Source organism: Myotis yumanensis, unplaced genomic scaffold, assembly GCF_028538775.1.
Source record: "Myotis yumanensis isolate MYYU_CA2020_CCGP unplaced genomic scaffold, mMyoYum1.0.hap1 SCAF_7, whole genome shotgun sequence".
NCBI classification, from domain to species: Eukaryota; Metazoa; Chordata; class Mammalia; order Chiroptera; family Vespertilionidae; genus Myotis; species Myotis yumanensis.
Genome location: NW_027223758.1, coordinates 70,701,619 through 70,727,157, shown reverse-complemented (window position 1 = coordinate 70,727,157; position 25,539 = coordinate 70,701,619). Strand labels below are relative to the sequence as shown.

At 43.3% G+C, this 25,539-nt stretch overlaps 1 protein-coding gene and 2 pseudogenes across 13 annotated transcripts in view; 1 reads left to right on the top strand and 2 right to left on the bottom strand.

Annotated features, from left to right (window-relative positions):
• The window catches only part of PTPRT (protein tyrosine phosphatase receptor type T), a 935,828-nt gene that overhangs the window by 850,973 nt on the left and 59,316 nt on the right, over nucleotides 1-25,539 (bottom strand). The gene's annotated exons all lie outside the window — the stretch shown is intronic.
• On the bottom strand, nucleotides 18,106-18,802 carry LOC139014665 (HAUS augmin-like complex subunit 2 pseudogene; annotated as a pseudogene).
• LOC139014287 (ATP synthase subunit g, mitochondrial pseudogene) lies at nucleotides 23,122-23,714 on the top strand (annotated as a pseudogene).

Below are 25,539 nucleotides of genomic sequence, written 5' to 3'. Positions count from 1 at the left end.
GCTGCCTACACAAGGCTGACTCTGGTAACAGCCGCCCCTGGCAGCCTGGCAGTGCTGTGGGAGTAGGAGTAATTCTCAGGAAAAGAAAAAAATCAAAGTTGTCGGCTAGATGTCTCAATTATATATCCAATGTACTTAAATTTTAAAGAAGACCAGCTTTTCATTGGAGGTTACTGATATACATACACACAAACACACATACACACACACATATATAAAACCCCAGATCATTTTTTTCAATGTGTGTAACTAGTGCAGGGAAATGAAATAGTCAGCTGACCTAATTTTCACATTGGGAATAGGAGACATAAGTGTATTTTCCATACCAGTAGATCCAACAAAGTATTTTCTTCATTTCAAAGATGTAAAGAGTAAGAGAAAGTGAGGAACAGAGTATGGCACAGTGTCAGCGCCCACATCCCTTTGTTGCTCTACAGAAGTCCTTGTCTGCACATGTCTTCCATCTATACAATGGCAACCTGTGTCTTGGTGTAGAACTGGCTACCAGCATCTGACAGACATTTCTCTCACCACCCACTGATATTCAGGCTGGCAGTGTCCCCAGACGGCCTGGACTCTGGCATAGGCAGGCTTTATCCGAGCCGTATAAAGGATCCCAAATCACACAGTACAAACCTCTTAGGAAACGACATCTACCACAATAAGAATGCAACTCCTATCTGTCATCTAATATCCTGTGGAAAACAGACATCACAGGCGATGCATGGTGAGCTGACGCTTCATAGAGCACTGCTCACCATGTGTAATCACACTTCTGACTTTTCTAGCACTTTCCATGAATTCCAGAGGTTATCTTAATCTTTGCCACCCTGCAGTGAGGCAACAGAAATGAAGAAAGATAATGGTCATTTTGAAGTCAATTCTAAGACCTGTTGTTTAAATGACTCATCCTGGGTCACAGACTAAAGCTCCAAAAATGTCAACATTCGGAGTCTCGCCCTTTTCCACCATCATCCTGGACACAGCCCGCATTTTGGTGAATTTCCCTAAGCTCAGCATGTCCAATGGAACCCATCTCTTTCCCCAGACTTATTCTGCATCCCAAACCCCCAAGGCCACCAGCTACATCATTTTGAGGTGCCCAGCAAAAATCTTGGAGTATGCATGATCCAGCCAGTGAACCAAGCAGAACAGCTAAGAGCCAGGCTTTGAAACCTGCTGCACCCAAGTTGGAAGACTGACTCTGCCACTTGCCAACGATGACCTCAGGCAAGCTACATGTCACTGAGATGCCATATCCCCCTGCAAAACAGAAATAGTAGCTACCTTCCCTGCTGAGGAGCGACATGGTTTAAACATGGTGAGATGTGCAAAAGGCTTAGCACAGCATTGGACACAGAGGAGGCGCTCAATAGATGGGACTCACTATTGTTGCCAATGCCATGAACACTGGGGATGTCTTTCCTCTCTGGACTTCTAAAACATTGCATAATGTCACTTGAAAGCGTGTCATGGCAGAAGATGGACAAAGTCTCATCTCAGCTCCATGGCTCACTAAAAAAGACTCCTCGCAGAATTCATTCCCTCATTTGTAAAATGTGGGTAACATCACTTCTACCTTGCAAGGCTATTGTGAGTATTAAACAGATAATGCGCATAATACACACAGCAGATGCCCAGTAAAGTGTGGTGGCTGCCACGCTCTTAATGACATCCTATTTCAAATCATCCTCTAATCATTTCTCACATAGAATACTATGTTCTAGTACCTGGCCATTCAGGAGGGCAAAATACCAAAGGGAACTTGGGTATTTTGGTTTCCAAAGCCCTCGTACAACCCACAAAATCAGGCATTGCAAGAGAAACTTAGCTCTCATCCAGCCAGCCGAGGTCTGGGAACATGGCCAGATGACAGAGGAAGGGAGGGTATGGTTCAGGCCAGGGGTAAGGGGGCTTCAATCCGGGGCATTCAGTAGAAGCACGTTTAGGAATGCAAATTCTCAGCCATCGGAGCCCTACTGAATCAGGGGCCCTGGCAGGGGCCTAACAAGGTGGGCTTTCCCCAGGCCTCTGGGTGATTCCCGTGTCTAGCACGTGTATTCCATTGGTCCATACCGATGGTGTCAGATGCTTCCAGCTTCATTTTCCCAATGCCCCCCTTTAAGAGGGCCAATAAATTAACAGAATTGATCAGTAGTTCATTCTCTGCCCTTTCTTATGGGATCTGTTACACCAAATTCTTGATGTTTGCCTCCTTTAAGTAATGCAAAGGGACAAAGTGAAAATAAAAATTAAATAAGATAGCACATGAAGATGGCTCATGGCAAGATTTCAACACTGTTCCCATGTCCTTTGGCCCTGGTGGAAACTGGTCCATACTTGGGTGGTTGAGAAGGTCAAGCCTCAAACAAATTCATTCTTCGACACACCAGATGCTAGTTTCCAACATCCAGGGCACTGGACGCACTGAGGCCCTTCATGCCCAAGGATGCAACAGGCCCCGGAGGGGGGCTGCTCTAGACAGAATGGTCCTGGATAAGCCAAAGCTGCACCAGACCAGAGGAGAGACCAGGCAACAACCAGCCACTGAACTGCTGGGCTGCCCTGATCAAATTGCCTGCTGTCTCTGGGCCTCATCAATAACATCAAGGTTTACACCAGTTTCCCCAAGATCCCTTCTAGCCCCATGCTTCAGAATCCAAAGGTTCAGTAAAACATCGAAAAGAAAGTAAAGGGTTAACGTTCCTCCACCCAGACGTTTTCCAGATGAGGAAGATACATATGTGAGGAAAGTGAAAATTAAAATGATATTTAAAAATATATATTTTTTTAGCCCAGCCAGTGTGGCTAAGTGGTTGAGTGTCGACCTATGAACTAGGAGGTCTGGTTCGATTCCCGGTCAGGGCACATGCCCAGGTTGTGGGCTCAATCCCTGGTGGGGTGTGTGCAGAAGGCAGCCAATCAATGATTCTCTCTCATCATTGATATTTCTATCTCTCTCTCCCCTCTCCCTTCCTCTCTGAAATCAATAAAACAATATAAATAAGAATATTTTAATGTTATTTTAACTTTTCTGTTTCCACTTAACAGGAGAAACGGATGCAGACTGCTTTAAGGAATTTTCAAGGGAAATGAACTCAAAATCTCCCAGCAGAGTCAAGTGAGGGGGGAAATAGTCATGGATTGATATGCAGCCGGGGGTGCGGGGGACAGCTAGTCTGCAGCGGGTGGACATTTCATCTTCTCGGCGATTTATCACCTTTAGAAAAGTTTGCTGAAAGGAAAGCAGCCAGGAAAAGAAGAAAAACATGCATTTACCAATTCACTCGACCAGTCTCTCCCAAAAACTAACATGGCAACACAACTTGAAGAATTTCACGTCCTCTGGTTAAAAGAATAAAATAAAAGACAGGACACCCTCTTCCATTAGGCTTTTTAAAAAGTTGGAGTAAATTGCCGGAACCGGTTTGGCTCAGTGGATAGAGCGTCGGCCTGCAGACTGAAGGGTCCCAGGTTCGATTCCGGTCAAGGGCATGTACCTGGGTTGCGGGCACATCCCCAGTAGGAGATGTGCAGGAAGGCAGCTGATCGATGTTTCTCTCCCATCGATGTTTCTGACTATCTATCTCTCTCCCTTCCTCTCTGTGAAGAATCAATAAAATATATTTAAAAAAAAAATAAAAAAAAAAGTTGGAGTAAATGATGTAACAGGAAAAAAAAAAAAAGGCAGTCATTTAACACCAAGGCTTGCTGGTTAATGTCTCAACAGGTAGAGGGAGTCAGATGCATTAACAGGTACTTTGTTCTCAACTCAAAGGATCAATATTGCAACTGCACGATGCCAGCAGAAATTTAAACACGTTTACTTCTGAGGGTCATCTACAGGCAAAAAGTAAAGGACGGGTCTGCAGGAACTTGGTTCCTACACGGTGGTTACAGGACTCCAGAAAAACAATTTAAACTCAACACAGCCCTGTGTGCGTGTGTGTGAGTGTGTGTGTGTGTGTGTGTGTAAAACGGTGGCAACAAATGGCATCTTAACCTGACATCTTTTCTATTTATTTTTCTAACACCTTAACCATGCAGAGGTCAGTGTGAATTAACGCTGGGCAACTGCTCCACATTGGGAATCGTTCCCAACACCACTGCCTTTTGGAATAACCGCAGGCAGGGAGAACTGAAGAAATGGAAGACAAAGTACAGCAGACTGTATTTTCCAAAGTTGGCTGCAACCATCTCTCCCAGGCCACGTGTTCTTCAGCAAAGACCCTGACACTCCCCCGTCAAGAGGTCGAGTCTGTATCTCCACCGCTTAAATCTGGGGTGGCCCTCTGGCTTCTTTGACCAATAGGATATGGAAGAAATGATGTGGTGCTGGCTCCAGGCATACAGAGTGCTAATACTATCCTAACCAGGGTGCTGTTTATGTGGCTGTCTTCAGTTTAAATAGTTCTTTCCCAGCCCTAACCGGTTTGGCTCAGTGGACAGAGCATCGGCCTGCGGACTCAAGGGTCCCGGGTTCGATTCCGGCTGGGGGCCTGTACCTTGGTTGCGGGCACATACCCAGTGGGGAGTGTGCAGGAGGCAGTTGATCGATGTTTCTCTCTCATCAATGTTTCTAGCTCTCTATCCCTCTCCCTTCCTCTCTGTAAAAAAAAAAAAAAAAATCAATAAAAAAAAATAGTTCTTTCCCAGCATATTGCGTTTCCTGCTTCCAGGGACACTGGTTTCTCGGTCACCACACTGTGCGAAGCTTCTTGTGGGCACTCTGATTGACAGTCCCAGCTGAGTTCAAAGCTGGTGACCAGTATCAACTGCCAATCATGTGGGGGAGCCACCTTGGACATCCAGCCAACTGAGCCTTTGCGTGATGCCAATCCCAATACCATCTGACACAGTCTCCTAACAGACCTGAAGCGGGCTCGCCCAGCTGAGTCCATGCAACCCTCAGCACCATGAGAGATAATACATTGCTATGAAGTCAGTAAATTGAGGGGTTGTTTGTTACACAGCAATTGACAACCAAAACATGTAACTTGAGGGACAGAGTTGGGGTGAGAGCTAGAGACAATAAAGAATCTGCCCCCTCAAGTGTCTTCTACAATAGTTGCCCTTATCTGCTTATGAGGAACTCTTCAAAACAACAGCACTCCACATTCCACAGCACTGCAGAGAGAGAAGGTGAAATGCACTTGAAACCAACAATGTGAAAAACAAAATAAGCATCTTACTAGACACACCATTTTAAGGGTGCTAAAATCACTGCTCCGAGCCACAGCGATGGGACAATCAAACAGAATATTTAAGATCTGAAATCTTAAAAGCCTTTTAAAAATGTAAATAACCTTATCCACTTTAAATCTCTATTTCAGAGTAATAAAAAAATGCATTAGCCAAATGCATCGCCTCTGGCACCGATCTAGGATAAAGTTGCTTAAATTCCAAGACCAGCCCCCACGGCTCCACAGTAATTGGATGGCCACACCTGAGAAGCTGGCTAAGGAGGTCAAACCCTTACTGAGTTTTCGTATTTTTTTTTCATTTTTCTTTCCTTCTCTGTGTTTTGCTTACTCTCCGATACACACTAAAGCAATGGGTAGGAGCAAGTGTCATTATGCAAGGACTGTGGTCACATGAAGGAGCACATCCAGACAGTCGGGAAAGGGACCAGACCTCATTAGGGAGAGGAGAATGAAAAACACCGTAGACTGTGGCCACACAACAAGTGGGTTTGGGGCCCAGTCCTCTCGCAGATTACTCAACTGCAAAGTGATAGTGTGTGCCATTCAAAACTCGCCAGACAGAAAGGTCTCAAGCATGTCCAGGGCTCAGGAACCTTGACAAACTGGACATACAGGGTGAGTCAGGGTAAGGGGTAGCGAAGCAGCTGGAGAGGCAGGTGGTGCCCAGAAGTTAGCAGGCACCTGAGACCCTCTGTGTAGTCTGGGCACAGAGAAGCGAGGCCCTGCTCACCCTCCTCCCACCACTCCTCACGACGGGCCCACCATGGGACCCCTTCAGTTCTTCGCTAGAGAGCTGTATAGCTACTTCTTTAGTTCTCCGCTTGAGCTCTGGACTCTGTGAGCTGTTTTAAAGAAGAGAACTGTTTAAAGAAGAAAAAAATAATCTAGTGAAAGGAAAACCTCAAAAGCAGAGAGCTGGAGAGCCCTAGTCCTGGAAAGGATGGGAACAAAGTGATCTCAAGAAAAATTTGCATAATGGATTACTTTGACAATTAATCACCTTTTGAGAACGAGGCCATGCTAATTATTCCTGGAGTGGGCAAATAGCTCTTGAAATGAGCCCCTAGTTTCCAGACTGTCGGGCTTAGTCGTCAGCCACAGCATCTGTTTAAGATACAGAAACCCATTTGCATGCCACGGTTCAGCGCCAGGGGGACATTGACTCATCACCAGGCAGGACAGTTAACCTTTTCCTGAAAATGACAATCTCTTCCGACTTCCCTCCCACGCCGAGTGGGAAATCTCCAATCTACATAAACGGCAACATGTCCTCATATGTAGATGAAGGTGCAAAAAAGGGACCCAAATTACATCTATTGATTTAGCAGAAATGAAACCCACACTGATAACGGAGGGCCAGAACATTCTAGCAGCATATGACCAGATGACATCTAGCATCTCTCTCAAATCTGAGGATGAGCGATTTGTATCTGATTGGCTAGAAGGCAAAATGGTGGGAACACTTGTAAGCTACACTTCAACAAACACATCCCTATCCGAAAAGACAAACGCAATCTACCCAGGACCAAAGGGTTCCAAGAACCATTGATGGGAGACTGCAATCTCAAATGGGGCTCCTCGGTGCTTACAAACAGGGGAACAGAAATTTTCCAGATGGCGTAATGAGAATATGCTTGCCTTAAAAATCAGAAATTGTTCATTTCTTTCCACTCCATTCTGTTCCACGCTGTAATAGAAAGGTCATCAAGGGGTCAGAAAACTAGATGAAGAAATAATGAAATTTGAGGCTGTCTATGTGGAGGGGAAGACAAGTGAAAAGAAAGGAAGGCAGGCAGGAAAATGGAACATTGTTTCAAAGTAAGAACCTAGTGAGTCTGAAATGCAAGTAAAATCAATGTGGAAAAGAAGGACGCTCCCTCCACTAGTTTCCATGAGTCTGTACAGATTCAAAAAGGATTATCTTATAAGTGAAATTGAAATTCGAAAGTTGGATAGGGAGATTCAGGCACAGCCTTTATTAAACCCCTGTGGCCCACGGAGACTTTCAAAATAAGGACAGTGGCTGCTTTCCCTACCCCTAGATGGTTGGGTTTCTGGATGCAACTCATTCATGATATAAATGTGTCTCCTGCTTTAATTAAACTCGGTCTCTCATCAAGGGAAGGAGAAATAATCCCAATCTAACATCTCGTCCGTGATAAACTTTGCTGTCTCTCTTCTGTTTCCAAATGAATTTGGCTTATTAAAAAAGTAATGAGTTATTAATTAACTCTACAGTCATACAAAGCTGTTTAATTCTCAATCTAATTAGCAGCAATCTGTTGAAGGGTTCTAATGATTATTTTAAATTTGCTAACAGAAACATCTTTTCACTTTTCATAAGTTATTTATAGCAGAGCTCACACTGGATCCTGCTTGGTTTTTAATTTGATAATATTTTTATTAAATGCTCCACGCTTTTCCCATCTCTTTGTACACACATGGTATCACATTTCATTTCTGTGTAGCACTGTTGCTGTAACCACTACAGTAAAATGTAAAAATATCAAGTGATGTTTTGCATGCATGCTCTTTATGATCTGCATTTCTATATACATTAGAAGTGAATATGTACATGTTAATGTAAAGGGCTATATACTCCAAACTATGGATCAAATAAATACACACACATACACAAACTCCACATAAAATCAAATGTGTTTATAAAGAGGAATTTTTATTCTGCCCTATAAAGTATAAGGGATTAGATGATCATAGTGTGCCACTCTACTCTGAGATCTAATGCGAGTTAACCTGTTCTGCAGTCTGTATCACTGTTTAGAAATATCCAGAGAAAGATCTGAGGGAGGAAGCAACAGGTTCATTAGCTCTCCCCTAATATCCAAGGGAAGAAAAACCATTTCCTATATCACCCCCCATCCCTCCTCCTGGGTATATGAAGAGGCAATATGCATAGTGGTTAAGGAGCTTAATTCTAGAGCCAAACTTCCTGGGTTTGAACCCCAGCTCTGTATGTACTAGCTGTGTGCCTTTGGGCAAGTTACTAAACCTCTCTGTGCTTCCGTCTACTCATATAATAAAATAGGAACAATCACAGTATACCTACTTCATAGGATTGAATTAACTAATATTTCTAAAGTACTTAGAACAATTTCTGATACATAGTACAAGCTCTATTATTTCCAAACTAGAGGACCGATACACGAAATTCATGCAAGAGTAGGCCTAACTTCCCCTGGCTGCCAGCACTGGCTTCCCTCTGGCGCCAGGACCCAGGCTTCCCTTGCAGCCCCAGCTTAGTCCAGAAGGATGTCCGGAAGGATGCCTGGTCTAATTAGCATATTACGCTTTTATTATCATAGAGATAAAATTATAGAGCTAGGAACTTCTGCCTATAGAATACGCAGAGTTGGCTACACTGCAAGGCCATTATCTCACTGATAACAGCAAATTTTTTTTTAAAGGAAATCCAGAAGTTCAGCCCAGCCAGAAGTTTGGTGGTTGAGCGTCAATCCATAAACCAAGAAGTCATCAATTCCATTCCAGGTCAGGGCACGTGTCCAGGTTTTGGGCTGGATCCCCAGTAGGAGGCGTGTAGGGGGCGTGTAGGAGGCAGCTGATCAATGTTTTTCTCTCATCAATGCTTCTACCTCTCTATCCCACTCCCCTTCTCTTGTCTCTCTCTAAAAATCAATAAAAACATATTTTTTAAAAGGGAAAGAAAAGCCAGAGCTAAAATTACAGAGAAAATTTAGTCACAGTGTAGAATTTCTTGTAGACAGTTTTTTTCTGTTTCTTTTTTGAGAAAACATAGGTAGGGTGCTAAATTAAATGGCTTACATTAGAACTTTAACTAGTGTTGTTATTTATTAAATGTCATTATTCATTAAAATGCTAATAATTCACTAGGTTTTTAAAAAAGTAAACACAGGACCTTGAAAAAATTAAATTTAAATAAGAAAGTTGCATAGTAATGGATCGGAAAGCCTGGGGAAGCATCTTCTAGAAACTAGTTATTTATTTATTTTTTAAAAGTGCTATAAACAGTGTTAATAATAACAGTAATAATACCCGCATTTATTAAGCATTGCCCACATGCCGGGTCCTATGCTCAGCGGGTTACACGACCCTCTCGCTGCAGGCGCAGATGCGTGCAAAGCTTTCACAGCGATAGTCCTCTCCTCTCGGGTTACTTCTCTCACATCTCCTCTCCCCAACTGCTCAACTCCTGGAGCCAGTGCCCTGGGCAGGACAGTTGGACACTTCTTGGGAGGAGATGCCTGATTCCAATATCCCTGCCCGAGATGGTCAAGCAGAAGTGGAGAAGGTGCCAGGAGACAGGGGACAAGCACGTGGGTGAAATCTTGTGTAGCCCGTAAGCTAGAGGCCGAAGTCCTGCCATGGGCCTGTATGTCCAGTTCGTCAAGGTCAGATTGTGGCACTTAAATCCAAAGCCCACAGCTATCTAGGAGTTCTCCACTCTGTCTATGCCCCCCAACTGGAGATCCTGGGTCCCCCTGGTTACTCCATCAATGATACCTTTTTTCTGTCAAAGGCCATATGGATATATTTTTTTTTTAGAAAATTTTTAACTATATCTTTATTGATTTCAAAGAGGAAGGGAAAGGGAGAGAGAGATAGAAACATCAATGATGAGAGAGAATCATTGATCAGCTGCCTCCTGCACGATCAGGGATCGAGCCTGCAACCTGGGCATATGCCCTGACCGGGAATCGAACCGTGTCCTCCTGATTCAAAGGTCAATTCGATGCTCAACCACTGAGTAACCATGGCTGGTCCCATTTGGATATTTATAACATCATTTGCGTGCCATACAAAATTATCAATTTAAAAGTCAGCCTGCTATATTTGGTCAAATTTTAATTAACTCGCTCCTAATGCTGTGGCAGGGCCACACCAAATGATTTTGCGGGTCTAATATGGCCCTTGTGCCAGCATTCCCCAACCCTGACATAGAGCATGGTTCTCACTCAGGGGCAATTCTGTCCCCTAGGGGACCCCTGGCAATATCTGGAGGCATTCTTGGTTGCCATGAATGGGGAAGAAACATCTAGTGGGGAGTGGTCAGAGATGCTGCTGAACATCCCACAAAGCACAGGACAGATCCCCACAACAAAGCACTGACCATCCCTAAATGTCAATTCAATTTCCAATTTCAGCCAAAGATGAGAAACCCTGCCCTCGAGTGGCTTACAAACAGCACAGCCTTTGAGTCCGGGCAGGCTGGCTCATAGCTTCTCTACAGGCAGTCAAATAGCCTTGCACAAGTAAAACCCTGAGCTTCCCTTTACTCGTCTACAAAATAGGAGTCTAATAAAGTCATGTGAAAACCCCCTGACAGCACTGCAAACTCAGCAATCTGCCGCTATCAACATCTTGGGCGTGTCCTCGGAGAGCAATGCAATCCGTTTTCTGTCCCTACCAACTCCAGGTACTACCTGAAACCTTACCTCAGGGTAATGAGTTCCAAACGGTGAATCTAACTGATCCTTGCAGGGGACTGAACTCATGCCTTTGGTCTCATCAGCTCCACTAAAGAGTCTACTGAGCTGCACAAAGGAAGGTAGAAAGCATAGCTTTTCCATTGACTAACCTCCAGCAGCTGACTCAGCACTATCACAGCTCTTCAACCACAGGCCCAGCCCTCTAGAAACATGAGTCTGGACTTCCACATAGAACCAGTGACTTCCAGATACCCCACTGGGCCAATCACTAATGGTTACGAACCAGAACACAAAGAGATGGTGGGGGATTCATTAAAGGTTGTTAACATGAATATCGTGAAATCAGCCCTGACTGGTTTGGCTCAATGGATAGAGCGTCAGCCTGCAGACTGAAGGGTCCCAGGTTTGATTCCAGTCAAGGGCATGTACCTCGGTTGTGGGCACATCCCCAGTAGGGAGTGTGCAGGAAGCAGCTGATTGATGTTTCTCTCATCAGTGTTTCCAGCTCTCTATCCCTCTCCCTTCCTCTTTATAAAAAATCAATAAAATATATATTTTTTAAAAAATATCGTGAAATCAACGACATCATAGGATTGCACCGAAGCCTAACAATTACTTACCAGACTTTCCTGTGTGATAATAAATAATGGCAATGTTCACCCCACCGCCTTATTCACTCGGGCAATGTCTACTGTGCTTCTTAGCTCACACATGACCTCCTCCAGGAAACCCTACGGCTGGGCCCTCACCCCAGGTCTAGCCACCCCTCTGTGTTCCAGTAATGCATCAGGGCTTACTACCATCACCACTGCTTTCCTGCTTTACCATAATTATCTCTTTCTTTTTCTGCCACAAGTCTGTGGACTCCTAATGACAGAAAATATATTTTTGTCTGGGTCTATGTTTACAACAGGTGGTATGGGGCTAGTACATGCCACTGTTGACCAGCTACCAATTGTGGTTTCCATGAGGGTTGAAACATGGCTGTATCAAATAGCTCTTGCCACAAAAATGCTGGCAACTTAACTCAGCGGCTAAAACAAAAACATACTCTGTGTTCGCACGTCTGTAGGCTGTGTGCTGGACAGCTGAGTGCGGTACGGCTCAGCTGGGCTTAGCTTGAGCCTCCAGGGTGGTCCAGGTCTCTTCCACATGACTCTCAACCTCCTTGGACCAGTGGACTAGCCACTTACATTCTTCTCGTGGCAATGACCAAACACAAAAGAGCATCTTGGTTGGCTTAAGGAAGTCACATGGTTGATGCCAACCACACCAGGTGGGGAAGTAGGCTGCACCTCTACTGGGAGGAAATGCAAAGTCCCGGGCATAGAAGGTGGGATGAAGAATTGGGGACAACGATCCACTCTAGCATTAGAACTCTTACATGGAAAAGAGGGGCCCGTTTCCACAGACTGCTAGAGTCATGTGTAGTTATGTGAAGTTTACCCCAAACTCCCACCGGCAGGAGTTAATACCTGTATTATTCCATTGCAGTAGCCAGCCCTCGGCTGGTCCTAGCTATTAATTAGCCCAAGGTCACACAACCGGAGAGGAGTAATGATACACACAAACCAAGGTCTGTGTACCTCAAAAACTCCCTACACTTCACTGCTCCCAGCAAAACCAAGTCCGCATAGAAAATACAGTGTCTGAGGCCCTGCTCCAATCATGCTCTCCTGTCCCCAGCTTCGTTTTTGAAGTATTTTGGAAGCAATTGGGCACAGTCCAAAGAACTATGAATAGTAGGTGGGAAAAACAGCAAAGGGCCAGCCCCAGGAACTGAGCCACATGGCCAAGGTCAACCCCTATCCACACACCAAAGGAACAGAACCTCTCGGACATTCTGTGAGCCAAGTACAAGGCATTCTTAGGCAGAATCAGCTTCAGAAAAAGAGGTCATTTTGGTGACAAGAGCAAAGAGCCTGTCCTACACTCATATGACAAATGCTTCCAAAACATTCTCGATGAAGCTTCAAGTTGTGCAGTGCCGGGTTCTGCTCTAAAACACAGACAACACAGACAAAAATCACCCCAATCTCATTTGAGGTCACCCTGGCTTTTTCCCAGGGAAATCTAAAACGGTGTGTGTGAAGATCAAAGTGAGAGGCCCGAATCTTCTTGTTCCTTTAGTAACAGTGTAGCATCCACATTCAACAGTCAGCTCAGAGTACATAGGTTGGGCCCATCCCCTACCACAGAAAAACTTTGATTTTAGAAGGACAACGCACTTATCTACCATGACTTCAGAAATAAATATTTTGTGGCTGGTAAAAATTCTGCAAAGGGCCAGATAATAAATATTTTTAGTTCTGCCACTGTAGCGTGAAAGCCGCCACAGACTATACATACATGAATGAGTAGAGTTACGTTCCAATAAAACTTTATTCACAAAAACTGGGAGTGAGAGGACGTTTTGGCCCTTGCGTTGTACGTTGTTGACCCCTAACCTAAAAAGATGAGAATAGCTCTGGTCAGTGCGGCTTAGCTGATTGGAGAATCCTCCTGTGTACCACAGGATGGCAGGTTCAATTCCTGGTGAGAGCACGTACCTAGGTTGTGGGTTCAATCCCCAGTCTGGGCATGTACTAATAGGTGTTTCTCTTTCTCTCTCTCTTCCTTCCTTTCTTTAAATTCAATTTAAAATTATTTTAATTAAATTAAAAGATGATAATATATTTGGCTAAAATTCTAGAAAATTGGATAAGATCTTCAAGAAGACAATGAAAATGTATAAAATTTCTTCAGCAAAGTCTGATTTAAACAAAGCCTCCTAAACACCTGGGGTATTCATTTAGTCCTTTTTATAGGTTGATAGACTGGAAAACTCAATTCACATTTTACAAATGGAGGTGCTGAGGCTCCCTGAGCCTGCGACCCACCCAAGATCACACAGCTAGGATGTGGTAAAGCCAGGATTCCAACCAAGGCCTGTGTTAATTCTGGTTCAGTGATTTTTTCCAGCATAAGTGTTGCCATTATGCAACCTGAGCCTAAAATGGTTATAAAGAATAATCAGAAAATGCCACTTTTATTCTAAGAAAATCATCAGTGATGAACTCAAATTTATGAGTAAGATCTTCATTAAAGCCCTTTTTACAATACTGTTAAATTAGAAACAATCTGAGTGTCCAATATTAAAGGGAAGTTTGAACAAATTATGATTTAGCCATTGGAAATAATGTTAATGAGAATATGCAATAATATTGGAAAATGTTCACAATAATGATGTTAAAAAATAACCAGAAAGCAACACAGTGGCTAAATCTTCACTCTATTGTTTAGCATGTATATTACAAAAGCTCTGGAAAGAAAACTCTACTTGTTTATGATCAGTTGGCCCTCCCTGGTTTAGGGTTAGCAGGTAATTTTATTTTTTGAATGTTTCTGGTTTTGCCATGCTTTATTCAATATATATTCTTGACTTTTACAATTGGATGAATATGTTTTTTAAAAGCAATTTTTCCCTAATTATTTTCTAGCTCTCGCCTATGGTTCTGTTTTATGTCTTTTCTTATGGGTAATTTGTACATAAATGAAAATTTTAAAAGCAACCTTTCCATCCTCTGAATTCAAGGGAGGCTCCTACGCACAATCCTTAACTATAAGCTGCAGCAATAACCTGGGTTCATATCTCTAATCTTTAAAAGGCTGAAGCTGTGGTCCTTCGAATGTTCAGGACTACCCTCAAGAGCAAGGCAGACGTACCGGAATCCGGTCCTGTTTACAAGACTGTTGAGTAAAAATAACCCTTGTTTCAACGTTCATCCTTGCTAGGGTTACTAGTTAAAAAAGAAATAAACACCTTACCACTAATATTATGAATACTATCCCAGTACCACTTGCAATGTGTCTGATTTAATCTGTGTGGTTTTTCATATTGCCCGAGAGGTTAGCAATGAATGTGTCAGGAGTTTCCTCCCCGGACCTCATAGCAAGGTAAGAAAAGCAGGTACGAGACCAGGCTTGAGTCCCCAGCAAAGCCACTTAGGAGATGCGTGACCCAGGACGAGCCATTTACACACTCTTCAGCTCAGCATCCTCATCCTTAAACCAGGAATGGTAACCACACACTTAACACCTGCCAGAGTCATGAGGATCTAATAGGAAATGAACATCACGAACACATTAAATATCACAGGGGTTCCTGCCATAACTGCCGGGCATAACACTGGGGTTGTCTCCTTCACCCACCACTTTCTGATCTGGATTTTACAAAATAATTTCCTTGGAAATTGGTTACCTACTTCTATACTGGAGGCAGACATTGTGTGAGTGCATGTTGCTCTGTGTGTGTGTGTGTGTGTGTGTGTGTGTGTGTGTAACCCTTGCTTTATTCAGTTGTACAGAAATGGGAGTCAAGGATATGTGAAAACAATTCTTCTAGGCAATGTCAGTCCTATTGCCCCCTTAATCATGCTTTTTGGAGTTTGTTTGTTGTTGTTGTTTTAGATCTTAGAGTGTTTTGGAAGAATGGATTTTCAACTTTCCTTTTTAATTGAATTTATGGGGATGACATTGGTTAATAAAACTATACAGAGCTTTTTGTTTTAGTATAAACACTTTGCATAGATATTGTAAGTAAATGTACTGATATAAGCACACATCCAGAAAAGTGTACAAAACATGGATAGATTGCTTAATAAATTTTCACAAACACTTGGGTAATTGCCATCCAGATCAAGAAATAAAATACTACCAACCTCCCAGAAGCACCCTTCGTGGCTCTTCCCAGTCAGCATCCCCTCACCCGCTCAAGGTACCTACTCTGCTGACTTCTAGCACCACAGGTAAGTTGCTGCCAGTTTTGGAAATACTTATTAATGGGATCATGCATTACTTTATCATCTGTGTCTGGCTTCTCCTGCTCAAAGTTAACTGAGATTTCCTCACTTTGCTGCAGGTGGTAATTCATTATCTTCACTGGACGCTATTCCTTTGCCTCAACATAGCATAATTTATCCATCCTACTGGGCATTAGGGCTGTTTCTAGTATCCCTTGGTTTTCATGAATAATGATGTTGAGAACATTCATGTACATGCCTATGAGTAAATATATTTACCCATTTCAGTCAGGTATATATCTAAAAGTGAAATGGTACCTCACAGGTTATGCATATATTTAGCTTTACTGGACCTGCCAATCTTATACTCCCAGGAGCACTGTATGAGAGTTCCAGTTGCTTGACATCGTCACCAACATTCGACAGCATGTCTATCATTTAATGAATCTGGTGCAGTGAAATTTCCTTGTAGTCTTATTTGCATTTCTGGATAACTAACGAGATTCAGCACCTTTGCATATGCTTAGTGTTCACATCCTCTCTGGTAAAATGCCTCCTCACGTCTCTTAACCACATTATTTTTTAGAAGCAACTCGTGATTTACCTATGCCGAGCAGGAAGGAGTGGCAGGAAAAATAAAAAACGGTAGACATCTAGGAAAAAATCGCTTAAATTTATCTTTCAATTTCAGCTTTTATTCTGTTACCTAAATATGAATTTCCTTGAACTTTCTGAATCCATAATAACAATGCCATCCATAGAGAAGCTAGAAAATAATGAGAGCTGTCACGTACCATGTGCCAAGCATTCTGTCATCTCACATAACCCTTACATGTATTCTCAGGACAGCGCTCCAACTCCCTTTTACAGATGAGGAAACTGAGGTTCAGAGAGGTTGAGTAACATGCCCAACACTACACAGCTATTAAGTGACTGAACCATAATCCAAACCCAGTCCAGGGGCTCTGAAGCCTGTGCTCTTGATCACCAAGCTATTTCTCAGCATTACAGGATTCCAGTGTGTACTGAACTTTGGCATGGCTCAGAATCCCCTGGAGGGCCTATTAAAACAGACTGCTGAGTCGTCGTCCCCCCCCCCCCCCCCCCCTCAGAGTCCCCAGTGATGCCGAGTGGGGTCACACTTTGAGAACCACTACTCACCAAGATGGCAGTCATGGCTTTCATTTCTCAGTATACAAAGGCCCTGCGCCAGTGCCTGGCAGACACCAAATATGTACCTGCTTATTGAATGATTCCTGTTCCCTCCTGGCCCCCTCAGGCTGCTGCAGGCTAACTCGAGGGAATGCCGTGCCCCTCCAGACTTGATGAGGGCCAAGAGAAGGGTAAAGCAATGCTCTGTTTAGAAATGCTGTCCAACAAACGTGAAGGAAGCAAGTGCCTTCACAGATTCCCCGCCTTCTTTTAATCCACCAGGGAAGAGTCAAGCTGCTTCCTGAGTTGCACATTGTTCCCAGGCAACGAAGCCCTTCTGTGTCCAGCACCCCCAGCCCCCAGGATGCTGCTGGTAGCTGGAGACAGTCCTGGTGGATGGAATTCAGGCCAGCATGCCCATGTGCTGCAGAGTGCATGCCCTACACAAGGTCTTTCAGGACGCTGGCTGTAGCACACACTGTCAGTCGGCCCCTCAAACAAGTCTTCCCATTGGAAATGGAACTCCCATTTGACCCTGTGATCCCACTTCTAGGAATATATCCCAAGAAACCAGAAACACCAATCAGAAAGGATATATGCACCCCGATGTTCATAGCAGCACAATTCACCATAGCTAAGATCTGGAAACAGCCTAAGTGCCTATCAGTAGATGAATGGATTAGAAAACTGTGGTACATCTACACGATGGAATACTATGCTGCTGTTAAAAAGAAGGAACTCCTACCATTTGCAACAGCATGGATGGAACTGGAGAGCATTATGCTAAGTGAAACAAGCCAGTTAATGAAGGAAAAATACCACATGATCTCACTCATTCATGGATAATTAAGACCTTTACAAACTTTTGAACAATAATAGATACAGAGGCAGAGCTGCCTCAAACTGATTGTCAAACTGCAGTGGGAAGGCCAAGGAGGGTTGGGGGACAGGAAGGAGGGGAGTAAGAGATCAACCAAAGGACTTGTATGCATGCATATAAGCATAACTAATGGACATAAGACACTGGGGGGTAAGGGAGGGCAGGAGCTTGTCAAGGGCGGGGGGGGAAAAGGACGCTTATGTAATACCCTTTGTAATAATTTTAGCGAAAAATAAAAATTAAAAAAAAAAAAACAAGTCTTCCCTTCCTCACAGAGTAACAGCACCCCAGTTTTTGCCAAGCACTATGTTTCCCAGATAAAAGACTATTTTTCAGCCTCCCTTGCATTGTGGCATACCCACATGATGAAGTTCTGAGCGATAAGATACAAGCAGAGGTAGACCTTCCACCAAGTCCTTTTTTTTTTTAACCCTCATAAGTTTTATTGAAAAGTGGAATGAAAATATATGAAAAACAATGGAAAGTTTAGTTTGGTCTTAATGAACTTGGAATCTTAGTAGTTCAATATAGAGAGGGCTTTTTCAGTATTGCTGGCAGCAAAGCCTATAAATACCCACGTTATCACTGACTAGAAATGGACTTCACATGACTACACATAATTAAGCAAAATGATTTATTTTTGCTTAATTGGATCAGTTGAATCATTTGGCATTAATAGTTTGGACATGAATTTTAGAAGTAAAAGTTAAAGGAGGCATTACAACATCATGTTTAGGAAGATAAATTTCTTCAGGTAGTATTTTGCAAACTTCCTTTTGTTGCTCTCACCACTTGAGTATATTCCCTGCCAGTTCTTCTGTCGCAGTCACCAAAATGCCCATCTTGGCTAAAGCCTTGCTCATTTTCTTTAGATTTGCATCTAAATGAGGAATATTTCAAATTGTCTCAAGATGGGTTTCTAATCTCTCAGTGAAAGCCACTGCCAAGTCCAGCAAATGTCCCAGGTATCTGTGATAAACAGCTTCAACAGGCAGGTTTTCCTGGCACAGGGGTTTCAGCAGCCTTTGCCTGAGGGACCTCTTCTCATTCAGCACTGCTTCCAAATGATCATTCATGCTTTGCAGAGTATGACACTTCTGAGCCAAAAATGAAGGATGAACAATATCTGCTGTATCTTTTTCTAGTCTTAGAAGTTCAATTTCCAGGTTTTTCTGATTGATGTCAGCTTGAATATTTGTGACCTGCTGTAGCCTGGAGAAGTTCACAAAACAATGAGCTGATTTCTTAGGTCCATTTAGCATCTCCTGAGTGACTATCTCCAAAGTTACAAAAAATGGCCCAGCAATACCCAGCAGCGTTTGGCCCAGACACCAGGTCCCAAGGGTTCGCCACAGCCATGGCTGAAACCCACCTCCCAGAGAGGAGGTGGGCTTAAAAGGGAAGAAATACACTCTTCTCTCTCTCCATCCAGCTACTCCACATGCAATGGCTGGAACTTAAGCAGGCACCTTGGGCCATGAGGTTGGGGGCCACAAATCATGTGAATGATGAAGAAGTACATGGGAAGGAGCCTAGGAGCCTTTCACAACTCTTTAGTGCCACTGGATGAGCTGGATTGCCTCCTCTGGGACAGTTTTACAAAAGGTAGAAATTAACTTTCATGTTGTTTATGCCACAGTTATTTGGAGGCTTCTTTCTTATGCAGCTGAACTTAGTCCTAACTAGTACATAGATGTAAATAGGCACTATGAGCCACCTGGAAGACCACTTGACCCGGTTTGGCCTCCCTCTCTCATAGTATATCCCAAGCAAGTCACTTTAGTTCTCTGTACCTCAGTTTTGCAATCTGTAAAGTAGAAAAAAAAAAGTGCAGTGTGATTGCTTCAAAAGACTTTTGTGAGGCACAAATATTACCTAGTCCAAAGATGCCATATGAAATATAAAGCCCTACCATATATAAAGGACTTTTGTTTCCTACAAATTAGAGAATTTTTAAGGAGGAAATGCAATAGAAGAAAGCCAGGTATGAAAAGTCTCTTCTAATTAAGTAACTGAATCAGACCGACAGTTTCTCTGCTCATCTCTGCCAAGTCGCCCCTCCCAATCCCATCCAGGTCATTCTTTATTTTCCAAATGAGAATTTAATTTTGCTCCAACACCATTACATCTAAATTAAATATTTATAGGGCTGAATATCAATTGACTTTTAGAAATAAAGATTTGAACTCTATGAGCTGGAGATCCATGATGGTGGCAGATTAAGTGGAAGCTACACTCACCTCCTTCCAGGATCAAACTGGAATTACAACTAAAATATAGAGCAAACAGCCTGAATAACCAACTGAAGACCAGCTGAAGAGAAGTCTTATAACCAAGAATTTATAGAAGAAGCCACATCGAGACTGGTAAGAAGGTTGGAGATGCAAAAAGGGCTGCCCTGCTCCCACGGGTGGTGGCTGAGATTCAGGAGGGATATCTCAGCTGCAGGGGGTCCTCTGAGAAACATGGGGTTTCGACCCCAAGACAGGCTCCCCAGCCCAGAGTACCAGAGTCGGAAGAGGCACCAACATCTGGCTGTGAAAATCTGTGGGGATTCTGTCTGCCAGGCAGAGACAGGAGTGTGCTAGAGACACAGGTGCCCTCTTAAAGGACCAATACACAAAATCTCCTTCACGGCCACTCACCCTCGGCTGCAGGGGAGGGAGGGCAGAGTGAACTAGTCATGTGAGGAGACACTGGGGTGTGTGGCTCTGGGGAGAGATTGAAGGAACAGTGCCAGGAACCCTGTACTGATCATGCTCCCATATTGCAGACACCATCTTTCTTGGGTGGAGCACCCCTCCACATAGTATGAGCCTGGGGGAATGCAACAGCTCCCCCTCTCTGGGCTCCCTGTCACCCCACCCTGTGGAGCTCATGCCCTGCTGGAGAGTCAGCTGCCTGGGCTGGGGTGTAGAGGTCTGGGCAGACTCAGGGGGTGTCACTGACTAAGCGGTGTGACTTGGGGTGGGCCATTCCCCTCACCTTTCGTGAACCTGACTGGCACCAACCCCTCACAGGAGATCTGCAAGCCCCACTCTCGGGGCTCCCTGCAGCTCCACCCTCCCAATTCCTGGTTTTAATTTGCATTTCTCTGATGATTAGTGATGCTGAGCATCTTTTCGTCCATCCATTGAATATCACCTGCCAGAATGGCTACCATGAATAAATCAACAAACAACAAGTGTTGGCAAAGTTGTAGAGAAATGGGAACCCTCGTACACTGTTGGTAGGAATGCAGACTCGGGTAGCCACTGTGGAAATCAGTATGGAGTTACCTCAAAAAATTAAAAATGGGACTGCCTTATGACCCAGTGATTCCACTTCTGAGAATATATCCAAAGGAATCTGAAACACTAATTCAAACGAGTGTATGCACCCCTATGTTCATTGCAGCATTATTTACAATAGCCAAGATTTGGAAGCAGCCCATCAGTAGATGAGTGGATAAAAAACCTGTGATACATCTACGCAACAGAATACTACTCAGTCACAAAAAAAGAAGGATCTCTTACTTTTTGCAAGAGCATGGATGGACCTGGAGGGTATTATGCTAAGTGAAATAAGCCAGTCAAAGAAAGACAAGTACCATATGATTTCACTTAGATCTGGAATCTAATGAACAAAATAACTAAGAAACAAAATAGAAACAGACTCATAGATACAGAGAAGAGACTGACAGTTGTCAGAGGGGAGCAGGGGTAGAGGGGGCTGGGTGAAAAAGGTGAAGAGTAAAGCAAAAAAAGAAAAGAGACTCATAGACACAGACAACAAACAGCGTGGTGATTACCAGAGGTAAAGGGGGTTTAGATAAATGGTGATGGAAGGAGACTTGACATGGGGTGGCGAACACACAATACAGCATACAGATGATGTGTTATAGAACTGTACACCTGACACCTATATAATTTTATTAACCAATGAAATTTATGAGCTAACACAGAGTAATTCAATAATTGTAAATTTCACAACCGGGCTTTGTAATCAATTACTGTTTAATAATGATATAAATGCACCTTCTCCTCAGGAGACCCTGGACAACTATAAATTAGATTCTGCACACACAACGATCTGGCAACATCTCCATACAGGCTTTGGCTCTCCCGAGGAGTAACCGAGGCCAGGGATTAATCCCAGGCTGTCTTCCCCCGGCCACGCATTTGGACCCCAGTGCACTCATCAGTCAGGCTGTGCTGAGACTAGACTTAATGAGCGCTCACACAAAACATCATTGAGAAGATAAATCACCTGGAAGGAAAACCTCACAGACCAACTCAAAGAAACGCTGACAGTGTGTGGGTAACAGAGACAATAATTCATGCATTCAGCTATCCAACAGATTGTTATCAAGTGCCTACTAGGTGCCAGGCACCATCCTACATCAGTGAAAGAAACAAAGATACCTGCCCTCCTAGAGGATGAGAATAAGGTGCAATGAACAATAAACAGTAATCAACATAAGTAAGCAAATTAAACTGGGCTCAACATCAATCGACTTTTAGAAATAAGGATTTAAAATTCATCAGCTAATACAGAGTATTAGGTCATAAATGCTATGAAGAGAAACAAACTTATAAAGTATTACCCTAATTTTATATATAAGCGAATTATAAATAAAGGTTCAAAGAAGAGAAGTAACTTGCTCAAAATCAGAAACTAACTTAGATTTGGGATTTTAATTCAGCTCTACCTGATGCCAAATTCTGCCCTCTCTCTGCCTCCCACACTGAATGGGTAGACGAATGGCTAAACTTACTCCTGCTACTCTGACCTCATTTATTGCTGACTACAGCACAGAAATTCTTGTTCATAAGTTTCCCCTTCCACTGTGCGTGTAACAGACTCTCTAACTCGGAAAATCAGGCTGAGATTAAAGAATGCTCGGTAACTAGAATGGACTATCAGTACCACGTAGCTATCCACCAGGCTTACCTCTGCACTGGGCTTGAGCAAAATTTCCCTTTTAATTTCTCTGTGATAAATGTTGGCATTATTTTCACTCTGAAATAACCTTAAAGCAACGTGTTAATCACTGTTCATTTGAAACCCATTCTTTGTCGTCATAGGACCGGCCGACTATATGAGCATGCATTATAAATGCGGCTTCTGTTGGGCCTGAGCTTGCTAAAGGGGTGCTGGGACCTTCGAGGAGACCTCTGTCACAAACCCACAGATCCTGGTAATTGATTAGAGAGCTTTTAAGTGAGCTCAGTGATTGCATTTTTGAATTCTTTTATATTAATTATTAAGAGCAAATTATGTTGTTGAAAGGAAGGCCATAGAAAGATGGTAATTGGATGAAATAGATTAGGGAAGCATGCTGGATAAGGTAATTGATTTTTAAAATGAAAGGCATTTGGGAGAAGGTTTGTCAAAATGGATTTAAACAACTGAAAACTGTGTACTTAGACACTATTTATGTGTTCCTTGAAGATGAAAAGAAAGTAGCTGGTGATTTGGTAGAATCTGGGCAAAAATGAAGAAAAGGGTATTTTGTTTTATATAAAACAGGCCTGCCCACTGGTATAGTCATGCCTGACAACACCATCCCTGCATTGCTCTATCCAATCTTCCGTGGAAGAGTTCACAGGAGAAAGAAGATTTCACCTGAATGCTCTCATTTTCGTAGGCTGTCCCTTTTCAACAGAAATGCCAAGGCCTCCCTACAATACGGAAAGATGTTACAAAAGTCAGAGCTCAGATTTTAGAATCACTGTTATTTAAACAGTAAACTTTTGTTCTAAGAAGGACACCAACCCCTCAATTGTCCTCCCCAATTTCCCACTCTCAGTAGGAGGCAAGCATCTTGTAATAGTAATAGCAGCAACCAGAAGAGTAGGAACACTATGCACATCCATGGTGCTTACTAGTGGTAAATAAACATCCACTGACCCCCTTTGGTGGATCCTTATGGGGGGCGGGGGCGGGGGGACATTCAGCTGGCTGCTTGAGGCCACAGACTTTCCTTCCTAGAACCACGGCCCAATTTGTCTGTGACCTCGAGGAGAAGGTCCAGGCAGTGAAAAAACACTGCTGTGACTTACACGAAGCCTGGAGTGGCCATGTTTTGGCACTATGCCAAGGTTGAGCTATTCCCCAGCTGAGATCCCTGCAGCTAAGAGAAAATAGTCGGGATGCTCAAACTGGCCGCTTCAAACAGCTCACAGTTAAGGAAGCTCCGTTGAAAGGTTTAGAGGCCACTGAGTTGTGGATGTGCTTTTATGTCAGCGAGATCATAGGCAAGGGTGGGCTCACTGGCTGTAATGTTTGAAGACCAATCTTTAACATCTGTTTCTTTTTGGTTTATTATTTGAATGTTCTTGGACCACAGTGTGTGAGTGTTTTATTGAGATCTTGTTTGCAGGTTCTAGCAGGAGAGCGCAGCTACTCGTATACCCTGGGGGGAAGGCCATCCTCTTCAACCTAGCACACAGCTTTGGGAGGGACCCATGGATCGCTGAGGGAGGAGGGGGACATCCACTTAGCCAGCTAGACCGGCCAAATCAACCCTGGCGATCAATGGGGTGACAGATGTCACAGCCAGATTAGCCTTACTTCCAAATGATGTTTTATGAAGTTGTACACTTGAAACCTGTATGGTTTTGCAAATCAATGTCACCCCAATAAATTCAATTTTTTAAAAAATGAGCTCTGGCCCTGTGACTGTTGGTTGGAGCATCATCCCATACACCAAAAGGTTGCAGGTTCTATTCCTGGTCAGGTCACATACCTAGGTTGTAGGTTCCATCCCTGATCAGGGCATGTATGGGAGATAGCTGATCTCTCTCTCTCTCTCTCTCTCTCTCTCTCTCCCTCCCTCCCTCCCTAAAAATAAAAAAAATTACAAACACATACACATCCTCAGGTGAGGCTTTAAAAAAAAGATATGTCAAAATCAATGTTTTCTATATCAAACACTGCATGGAAGGTCACAATTTCTCTTGATATTAGGTTGGGTTACCTTTTGCTTTAATAATGAATGTCAATGCATGTCTTTGCTCGGTCTGAAAATGGAAAGCATGTACAGTATGTGAATATACCAAGCTGGTACATATATTTATGAGGATAGCATTTTAATTTGAAGGTTGGAAAAATGATATTTTATTTCAGGAAAGTCGGGGGGAGGGAAGTACTTGAGAAAACTAGAACTTGCTCAAGTAGGAGAAATAGTGATACCATGTACCAAAGTTAAATCATGTCAGTAGTTAAAGAATAAAATTTGGATTGTTTCTCTTTGCTAAAATCACAGAAAACGCCTATGTATGTAAATGTTGGGTTACTTGGTAGTATTCTATGTACCTATCTTTGTGACATTTTTAATCCAATTTTGGTAAGTGGTTATCATTAATCTATCTGGCTTTATAATTTTTAGAGCCTATCTTTACAAAAATAAAATACCCTATGAATATTTAAACAGGGTTATAACATGTCATCCATGGATCTAAGAAGTATATGTTCAGAAATAAATGGAAGTGATTGGGTATCAGTCAAAAAAAACCCAACTCCATGGAGTGCAGCTTCTGAGCCGGGCGTCAGTCATCACTGAAAGGAGGGGCCTGAGGGGTGCCCTGAGGGCCACCCAACCAGCACCATCTGCACCAGATTCTGCACGAATGAGAAATTGACCTCATGTGATGATTTTCATTCCTTCTCCTCACTGAAACAGGAAATGAATGAAATATGGCCAGGGTGAAAGGTTGGTGGGCCAGCAGTAGCTATGGCTATGAGCTATTTCTCCCTCCTTTGGATTCCTCCTTAAAGCTTGGTATGAAAAAAATTGCAGTCACACAAAAGAAAGGCTAATCACAAAACACAGGACACATCTACACCCTAATGCACCTTCTGGCATTAGTAAAAGCCAAAAGAATAAAAAAGCCCGGAGGGCAGGTCACTCCTAGCTGGCCTCTTGGCCAGCCCATAGCCAGGTTACTGCAGCCACAGCATCATCAAGCAGCCACAAGTAGGGCTGTTGAAGAAGAAAGCCAGGCCATTACACTAAGGCGCTTCCTTAGCGTTTCGTGGCAAACGTAGGTCCAGAAAGAGGTTAAAGCAGGAGTGGGGAACCTTTTTTCTGCCAAGGGCCATTTGGATATTCA